At 44.8% G+C, this 10,391-nt stretch overlaps 1 protein-coding gene across 2 annotated transcripts in view; it reads right to left on the reverse strand.

The window, feature by feature from the left end:
- The window catches only part of B3GNT2 (UDP-GlcNAc:betaGal beta-1,3-N-acetylglucosaminyltransferase 2), a 62,185-nt gene extending 56,335 nt beyond the window's left edge, over positions 1–5,850 (reverse strand). Inside the window, exon 1 of one of the 2 annotated variants that reach the window (XM_030196164.1) lies at positions 5,153–5,850. The gene's annotated coding sequence lies outside the window, so the exon portion shown is untranslated. The remainder of the gene's footprint in view (positions 1–5,152) is intronic. The other variant, XM_030196163.1, reaches the window with a different exon arrangement.
- Between the last annotated feature and the right edge of the window lie 4,541 nt (positions 5,851–10,391).

Consider the following 10,391-nt stretch of genomic DNA (forward strand, 5'->3'; position numbering starts at 1 on the left):
AGTCCAATCCTGGTCCGGTCCGGAGAGACGCTAAGGAAAAATAAATTTATTTTCTATTTTGTATTTAGAGTATGTCAGATTTGAAATGTACATCCGGACAGAGCTGGTGTTAGACATGGCTGGGGCCCAGGACAGAAATTTGGGAGGGGACCCCAAAGCCCAATGCTAGACTGCACTTCAACTTCCAGCAGGCTTGGGGCTCTCTCTGGTCAGGGGCCAAGGGCAGTTGCCCTAGTCAGTCATACTCCTCTAGCACCATTCTTGGCATGTGCCATCTTTATATTTTGCATAGAACAAGAGCAAATGCATCTTTTTCTACATCTCTGGTGTTGTACTACATAACTGTTCGAGGAGTCAGAGCTTGTGAGAATGGGATAGGAACTGGGACGGAAACAAACTTTGTTCCTGTGTCAGATTCTCTAGTGTGAACGTGAACCAGTGATGGCCGCTGGGGATTAGCACAGGGATGCAGACTCCAAGCTCTGACAAACCCGTAGTATGTAATCCAAAACATAATTTTAAATAATGAATTTATTTTACCTCCAAGCAAAATAGCCTGTATATAATAAAATGTAAGAAAACACTCTAAATTTAAACCTGGGAATTTCAAACTCTTAATTCAAGTTCTAAATCTCTAAAAGTTTGAAATGTAGGTTTTATGGGTGTCTCACTTTGCAATTTCCAAGGTTAAATAACCATAATGTTTTTAAATAAATCAACTAGGAACCTCAAACCTCCTAATAGGGAATACTCAGCAAAAAAATTGCACCTTCTACTATTTTCTTCAGGAGTAAAATACTATCACTGGTTCCAATAAAGAGAAGAAAAAAAAGAGAGAAAAACTCCAATTGCAAAAACTCATATATACATGAGAAAAACGAATGGTACAAAAACTCTCCTTGCTCTTCTCTCTCTCAATTTTAGAAATTAACAAAATGAAACACCTCCTCTCAAAACGCAAGAACCGGTAATTAACCCGGCATATCTTAAGGAATCCCAAGCTAAGGTAAAATTATGTATCATACCTGATAATTTTCTTTCCATTAATCATAGCTGATCAATCCATAGACTGGTGGGTTGTGTCCATCTACCAGCAGGTGGAGATAGAGAGCAATCCTTTTGCCTCCCTATATGTGGTCATGTGCTGCAGGCAACTCCTCAGTATGTCGATATCAAAGCTCCATCCGCAGGACTCAGCACTTAGAGAATTACACCCACAAAGGGACAAACTGCCCAGCTCACCACCGCCGAAACGGGGGAGGGGAATTAACCCAGCTCATCCCCACACAAGTGGGGGAGGGGAATCCGTCCAGCTCATCCCCACGGAGCGGGGGAGGGACACCACCCCGCCGATGCGGGAGGATCTGGCTTATCCTGCAACCGCAACCGCGGGAGGAGCTGACTGACCCTAACACCGCCGAAGCGGGAGGGGTACAAAGCTGCCCTACAGCCTCACGAAGCGAGAGGGAGCGCCGGCAGAATTTAGGTCTCAATCCAGCCCCATAAAACGGGGACCGTTGGGAGAACTTATGTACAGTATGCAGGATGAGGGGGAGGCTTAGGGCAGCTGTTAGGGGCATGCAAACTGAGCAATTGCCCTGGGCCCCAAGAATGACCAAAGCTAAAGAAGCCACAGCCTGCTTGCAGATTTTGGGGTTCCTATTTCCAAATATTCTGCTTTGGACCCCAGTATTTTGGAGGGCGGAGCCTATAGGTCATGTGCCACTTGTGGTTGGGGGAGGGGAGCACGGAGTGTTGCCACTATTTGTGGGATCAAGGTTTGGGGTGTCTCACTTGTGCCACTTAGGTGAGCTGGCCTAAAGATTCAACACCAAAAAAAGTGTATTAAAAAAAGACCCACATCAGGGACCAATATGTAAAGCAATTTGTATGCATTTTGCATGCCCAGTGGTTTTATGCTAATTTTCCCATACTCATCTTTCTGCTTGCATTAGGGAGTGGGATTAGCAAGAGAAAATTCAAGCATAAACCACTGCATTAACAGGTAGCACAGCTTACTGCCTCAATCCCCGAGTCAAAACAGAATGCTGCTGCTTCATGTTTATGCTTTCTATTCATAAAAACGTTGCACTTCATACAAGAATGTAATTAAAGTTCTAGCCATTATATAGATTTGGATTAGTTTACAATTATGTTTATGCATTCTTGCTATACTGCCCTTCATCACATACACTACATAACTCTCTATTTACAACATATTTGTGCTTACCACGTGAAAAGGTGTGTGCTTTACGTCAACCAGCTAGAACACACTTTTGTCACTCATCTCTAGAACAAGGGACTGCAGCTGAGGTTTTTGGAGCACGATTTCACTGCTGATCATTTCACAGTGATTATATTCTTGAACCAGGAATCTTGTTCTTCAGATTAAAAAAAAATCTCTTTATATTTATTTTATATTCATATTTCTCGACTTGACCATATTCTCGTATTCCTATGACACACCAATTTAACTGCAACCAGGGTCTGGATTCTGGTACCAGTGTTCTTTTAAAAATATATTTTCTCGGAATTGAAAGGTGTTGGCGTGGGGATTTAAATGGAAACGGTAAAAGATACTTGGCTTGTAATTGCTATGATCGTGGTAGACTGTGTCCCCCTTTTTTGCTGTTTTGTTATGTTCAGCTGTACTGTATTCCTGTTTGCCAGTTATTGCACCACTGTTTGAAAGTAAAAATATATTTTCTCTTATAACATACCTGCTCCCCAGCATACATAATTAGTTTAGTCATTAGACTGTTCTTTAGCTAGGGGCCATGTACCAGTGTGCCCCCCTAGAAATCTGAATGCAGTCACTAGGTGTCATCCTTTAACACCGACTATTATTACCCTGCTCCTCTGATGCTACAAATGCCATCTCCATCTTCACAGCATCCCCAGTCCTCAGAACACCTGCAGACCTAAATACTATATTTAGGCATCAAATCAAGAACCTGTCACATAGGTTAGCCTTGGCTCTACTACTTGCACTGCACAGATCTAAGAGGAACTAATCAAGACTAGTCCTATTGTGGCCACATGCCATGCCTGTGACTAATAGGTTAAGAGAAAATGGAACACTTCAAAAAGTTTTAGAACTGTCAGTAAAATGCAAGATGTGGCATGGCCTAATGGTTAGAGCAGCAGGTTAAGCACCTCCTGCTGCTGCCTCATGGTTGGCAATAGGTTGAGATCCTGAGGGACCAAGTTCAGTTCCCTCTGCCAGCTCCATGTGACCCTGGGCAAGTCACTTAGGGGTCCTTTTACTAAGCCACAGTAAAAGTGGCCTGCGGTAGTGTAAGAATGTGTATTGGGCATGCGCTGGGCCAGTTTTTACTGCGTCTGCAAAAAAGGGCTATTTATTTTAATGGGACAGGAAAAGGGCATGCGGTAAAACTGAAACCGGTGTGCATCCAAAACCAGCCTGAGCCCTTAACGCCACCCATTGATCTAGCGGTAGGGGCTCATGCGACACACGTGCAGTGACCGGTAGGCACACGCCAACTGCCAATTACCACTGGAAACAACGTGCATGGGAGGAAATAAATAAGTCATCCAGGCGTTATGGGCGCACATCAAATCTAAAATTACCACCAGGGGAGCATGGTAGCCTGGCGGTAGTCTCGTTTAGGCACGCGTTGCGCCTAAAGCACCTTTGTAAAATATCCCTTAGCCCTCCATTGCCCCAAGTAGAATGCTTAGATTATGAGCACATTAGGGACAGTGTAATAGAAATTGTGAACCACAGTCGCTTCAGGGATCACATGCGATATATCAAACACTGAAAATAAAATAAATACGATGGTAAACATGAAAGGGGAACTTTCTGATGCCTACAAATTCAAGCCATTTTTTTGTCAAACAAGAGGTCCCACCAACCTTTCTTTATTTACAACAAATCAGAAACTAGTGTAAGTGATCTAGCAATAAATAGGACAGCGTTCTCAAATGCATTTACAATGTTCTACAAAGGTGCCACTCAATGAGCTTTCTAAACAAAGGATCTATGGTTATAAATGTACACATTCTGATGTACCAACTTACTACACATTAAAATTAAGAGCAAGTTTTAATGTATAACTTTGTTAAACTGTTGAGATGCCTGTTGATAAATGTAAAGTCACCTGACCATAGGATTTAGCGTATTTGGCTGCTTAAGCTTCCAAGCTATCCAATGATGACAACTCCGTGTATATTACCATGTATGCAGCTTAACACAATACCATTTGTAATTCTGTTACCCGGAAATGGCAACAGCCATTACGGCAAATGTAAGCCACATTGAGCCTGCAAATGGTGGGAAAATGTGGGATACAAATGCTACAAATAAATAAACTCTTCAGAGTTAAATCGTTGTAATCATTCACAGCAGAATGACACAGATATCATACTGTACACATTGGGACATCTTTCCCCATGCTACATAAAGCCCTGCAATATACTTCATGGGTGACCCAAGACTGACGTGTACTATTTCTTTTGCCTGCATGGTTACTCGCCAGGTTTGCTAACAAAATTCCTTGGGGGGGGGGGGGGGGGGGTAGGGAAAAGGCACGGCGCCTGGAGACAACAGCCACTGACGCCGACCGAAACAATCAAAGAACAGAAAATTTCCAAGGAAGTTTCTCGTGTCGTTATTGTCTCCTGAGCTTTAAAAAACGAAAACAACCCAGACCAAACCCCTACCACGAGGAGGAGAAAACCTTCCACTCTCCCACTGACTTACGACATTAAGTGGGACGGCAGAAATGGTCAATCTAAGGACTGGAAAATAATGTGGGGATCGACAGCCTGCTACAAAAACAGAGACCCAATTGCCTAACCTCCATCACCACCCCAAAAAAATATCCCGCCCTTCCCGTACTCACCTCACTTCCCCAGGGCCGCCAGCGAAAAATAAAAACATTGCGCCCCTCTCACTCGTTCCGGCAGTTACCAAAACTGGACAGCAGAATCACCAAGAAAAAGCACAATTACACACACCCTACAGTATGTATGTGTAAGTTTCGTTTTCTGACAGTCTGCGGAATACTAAAATGACGGCTTTTTTTTTTTTTTTTGTAGTAAGCACCTCACAATCTTCCGTTAATAGAGGAAAAATACAGCAAATAAAATGGCTAATAGCCACAGACCTTGAGAAATTTGTACTAACCTTGCTGTGTGTCCGGGGAGGCATGGAAGTGAAAGCCCGAACGCGAGATCCACGAAAAGGAGCTGCCCAAGGACGGCTACAACGCCGAGGTAAAGCTTCATATAAGCGGTTCTCCTGGTACCGGCACTTTTTCCGTCGCCGGGGGTACGTGACCTTCCTCTTTCCTCTAGTGGCCCCTCTCGAACGGCCTCGGGAAGTGTCTCATCTTCCCCGCGTGCAGCCTCACCTGGAGTAACGAGCGTGCGTTCCCAACTTCCCTTCCGGCCGAGGCCCGAAATATGGGGAGGGGGCGCTATTAGCGCAAAAGGCCCCCCCGGCTTTATGCTGAGGGAAGTATCAGAAACACGGGCGCCGTCTGACTCTCCCGAAACGCACACCCTGCTCTGGCTGCAAACCCGCCGTCGGAGCCGAGTGACTTAACACTTGTTGCCTTCCTCGTCCCCACCACACAGACACAAGTCTACAGAGCGACAAAGCGCGCGCGCGCGCACTCCCTCGTTTGCGATCACGCGCTCCCGTTCCGCCCCCTAGGTCTTCGAGTTAAGCAGAACAGAGCATGACTCTGAAGCGGCTGCTGTCGGCCGCCAGTGCACGCGAGAGGACGTTCTTTGGGACCGGCACCGTCTGTGCTGCAGCCAATCCTTAGGCGGGATTGGGTCGCGAGGACTAGTCCGGGAGGGAGACGGCCGGCTCACAGAGGAGTTGTTCTTAGCTGGAGAGGTGAAGTGGGCAGGATCACGTGAGATGATCGCTGTCCCCCCACGAGGATTGACTGTCTTGGAAAGGGGAGGGGGGTGAAAGCAAGGTGAGGGGTAGGACAAGGTTGGGTAAGCATGTGAGGGAGTACGAGAACCCTACTAGGGTAGGAGCAACCTTTCTGAAACCAATGAGTCAACCTCTGTGGAACTGTTCACTTATTGCTCATTCTACTACTACTACTATTTTTTAAAATTTCTATAGCGCTACAAGGCGTACGCAGCGCTGCACAAACATAGACGAAAGACAGTCCCTGCTCAAATCAATCATTACATAGCCATGTTTGTTTTCAGGAGATTCATATTAAGCAGATCTTTTGGCATATTTTCGTAATTTTTAATTATAAGTATAGATGAAAGATTTATGAAGGCACCAACCGTGGCTAGACTTGGAGATGTGACAATTGGTAGCCTTGAGCACAAGTTCCAATTTTTTATGCTAATTCAGTCTCTTTATATGTGTTAAGTGTGTCCACTATATAAACAGATTGTTCAGAAGTTTGTGCAAGAAGTTTAAAATGGAGTTATGTATTTTGTGTTCGTCGCAGGACTTAAGGCATGTCAAAAATGCTATTATAATTTGTATAGTGTGTACAATGTGTATATATGGATATAATTTATTTATAGCATTTAATATTCCCACCCATGGGCAGGCTCTATGTGGCGTACAACAATCTATAAAAACATACAACAATTCAGCAAACAAACAATCAATGTCATAAGAGTGTAAGAGAGAAAGGGTAATAGCTAAGGAGGGAAAAGGGGAAAGAGTAGCGATGAGCAGTATGTTGCTATGACAGTTGTAATTCAGAAGGAAGAGATGCCAGGCGGGTTTGGAGTGTATACTCAACTTATTTCTCTCCACCAATACTTTGTAATCCCAGGTACTATGTAAGCCGCATTGAACCTGCTTTGAGTGGGGAAGCGCGGGGTACAAATGTAATAAATAAATAAATAATAAAGGGGGTCAATAGCGTGGTTTAATCAAGTAGGAGAGGCTGCTGCTTGCTTAAACCACACTGTGCAGGCTGGGAACTGATATTCAGCAGCACTTAAATGAACAGAGCTGCTGAATATCGGTTCTGACCACTATTGAACTGGACAGTCTGGGGAACAGGGGCAGTCTGGGAGTGGAGTTAGGGAGGAACTGGGAATTATGCTGGCACCGGCAATAGAAACATAGAAACATGACGGCAGATAAGGGCCAAATGACCCACCCAGTCTGCCCATCCTCTGTAACCCCTAATTCTTCCTGTTCCTAAGCGATCCTACATGCTTATCCCATGCCTTTTTAAATTCTGGAACAATCCTCGACTCCACCATCTCCACCGGGAGGCCATTCCACACCTCCACCACCCTTTCTATGAAATAATACTTCCTTAGGTTACTCCTAAACCTATTCCCTCTTAACTTTGTCATATGCCCCCTCATTCCAGAGCGCTCCTTCATTTGAAAACGGCTCTCTTCCTGTACATAAATGCCCTTGAGATATTTAAACGTTTCTATCATGTCTCCTCTCTCCTTCCTCTCTTCCAGCGTATACATGTTGAGGTACCTAAGCCCATCCCTGTAATTTTTGCATTCAAGACCGCTTACTAATTTCATAGCCGCCCTCTGGACTGACTCCATCCTGTTTATATCTTTCCGTAGGTGTGGTCTCCAGAACTGCATGCAGTACTCCAAATGAGGCCTCACCAGAGACTTATACAACAGCACTATCACTTCCTTTTTCCTGCTGGTCATGCATCTCTTTATGCACCTAAGCATCCCTCTGGCTTTGGCCTTCGCTTTTTCTACCTGTTTGAAAGCTTTAAGGTTGTCAGACACAATCACCCCCAAGTCTCGCTCTGCCTTCACACACTGAAGCACTACACCCCCTATACTGTACCGTTCCCTCGGATTTTTGCGACCCAGGTGCATGACCCTGCATTTTTGGGGATTAAACCTTAGTTGCCAAATATCGGTCCATTCCTCTAGCTTCGCTAGGTCCTTCCTCATGTCATTCACACGTTGCAGAGTTTAGTATCCTCTGCAAAGAGACAAACCTTACCAGACAGCGCTTCCGCAATGTCGCTCACAAAGACGTTTAAAAGAGCTGGCCCTAGGACCGATCCCTGCGGTACTCCACTGACAACATCCTTTTCTTCAGAGCAATCTCCATTTACCACCACCCTCTGTCTCCTACCATTCAACCAGTTTTTTACCCAATCGGTTACTCTAGGTCCCACACCGAGGGCACTCAATTTATCAGTCGCCTGTGCAGAACTGTGTCAAAGGCTTTGCTGAAATCCAAGTATACCACATCAAGCGCCCCTCCCACATCCAACTGTTTGATCACCCAGTCGAAGAAGACAGTCAGATTCGCCTGCCACGACCTGCCACTAGTGAAGCCATGCTGCCTCGGGTCCCGCATTCCATGTAGTTCAAAGAGAGGAGTGTGGTAGCCGTGTTAGTCCACTCTTAAGGTTATCAATAGAAATCAAACAAAATAAAACATGGAAAAGAAAATAAGTTGATACCTTTTTTATTGGACATAACTTAATACATTTCTTGATTAGCTTTCGAGGGTTGCCCTTCTTCGTCAGATCGGAAATAAGCAAATGTGCTAGCTGACAGTGTATATAAGTGAAAACATTCAAGCATTACTATGACAGTCTGACAGGGTGGGAGGATGGGGGTGGGTAGGAGGTATGCATGGGGACATCATAAGTACATAAGTACATAAGTAGTGCCATACTGGGAAAGACCAAAGGTCCATCTAGCCCAGCATCCTGTCACCGACAGTGGCCAATCCAGGTCAAGGGCACCTGGCACGCTCCCCAAACGTAAAAACATTCCAGACAAGTTATACCTAAAAATGAGGAATTTTTCCAGTCCATTTAATAGCGGTCTATGGACTTGTCCTTTAGGAATCTATCTAACCCCTTTTTAAACTCCGTCAAGCTAACCGCCCGTACCACGTTCTCCGGCAATGAATTCCAGAGTCTAATTACACGTTGGGTGAAGAAAAATTTTCTCCGATTCGTTTTAAATTTACCACACTGTAGCTTCAACTCATGCCCTCTAGTCCTAGTATTTTTGGATAGCGTGAACAGTCGCTTCACATCCACCCGATCCATTCCACTCATTATTTTATACACTTCTATCATATCTCCCCTCAGCCGTCTCTTCTCCAAGCTGAAAAGCCCTAGCCTTCTCAGCCTCTCTTCATAGGAAAGTCGTCCCATCCCCACTATCATTTTCGTCGCCCTTCGCTGTACCTTTTCCAATTCTACTATATCTTTTTTGAGATACGGAGACCAGTACTGAACACAATACTCCAGGTGCGGTCGCACCATGGAGCGATACAACGGCATTATAACATCCGCACACCTGGACTCCATACCCTTCTTAATAACACCCAACATTCTATTCGCTTTCCTAGCCGCAGCAGCACACTGAGCAGAAGGTTTCAGCGTATCATCGACGACGACACCCAGATCCCTTTCTTGATCCGTAACTCCTAACGCGGAACCTTGCAAGACGTAGCTATAATTCGGGTTCCTCTTACCCACATGCATCACTTTGCACTTGTCAACATTGAACTTCATCTGCCACTTGCACGCCCATTCTCCCAGTCTCGCAAGGTCCTCCTGTAATCGTTCACATTCCTCCTGCGACTTGACGACCCTGAATAATTTTGTGTCATCGGCGAATTTAATTACCTCACTAGTTATTCCCATCTCTAGGTCATTTATAAATACATTAAAAAGCAACGGACCCAGCACAGACCCCTGCGGGACCCCACTAACTACCCTCCTCCACTGAGAATACTGGCCACGCAATCCTACTCTCTGCTTCCTATCTTTCAACCAGTTCTTAATCCATAATAATACCCTACCTCCGATTCCATGACTCTGCAATTTCTTCAGGAGTCTTTCGTGCGGCACTTTGTCAAACGCCTTCTGAAAATCCAGATATACAATATCAACCGGCTCCCCATTGTCCACATGTTTGCTTACCCCCTCAAAAAAATGCATTAGATTGGTGAGGCAAGACTTCCCTTCACTAAATCCGTGCTGACTTTGTCTCATCAGTCCATGTTTTTGTATATGCTCTGCAATTTTATTCTTAATAATAGCCTCCACATCAAAGCATATCATTGATATTCTAACAGGATAGGTGTGGATAGGTGAGGGGAGGGTGATCAACAGAGAAATACAGCTTTATGGTTTATAATGGGCTAGGAACCCCAGATCCTTGTTAAGTCCTTTCTGTTGGGTGTTAAAATGTTCAATCATTCTGACTTCAAAGGTCTTACGTTCTTGTATGGTTTTAAAGTTACCTTTCAGGATTCTCACTGTGAAGTCACTGGTACAGTGTCCTGGTCCTGTAAAATGCTGACCAACAGGGGTGGGAGCCTTACTGGCACCAGTATTGTTCATGTGATGTCTATGTAGTCAGAAACATAACATGTAGTTCAAGAAATGTCACAATCCTCCTCT

This window comes from Microcaecilia unicolor, chromosome 3 (assembly GCF_901765095.1).
Source record: "Microcaecilia unicolor chromosome 3, aMicUni1.1, whole genome shotgun sequence".
Classification (NCBI taxonomy): domain Eukaryota; kingdom Metazoa; phylum Chordata; class Amphibia; order Gymnophiona; family Siphonopidae; genus Microcaecilia; species Microcaecilia unicolor.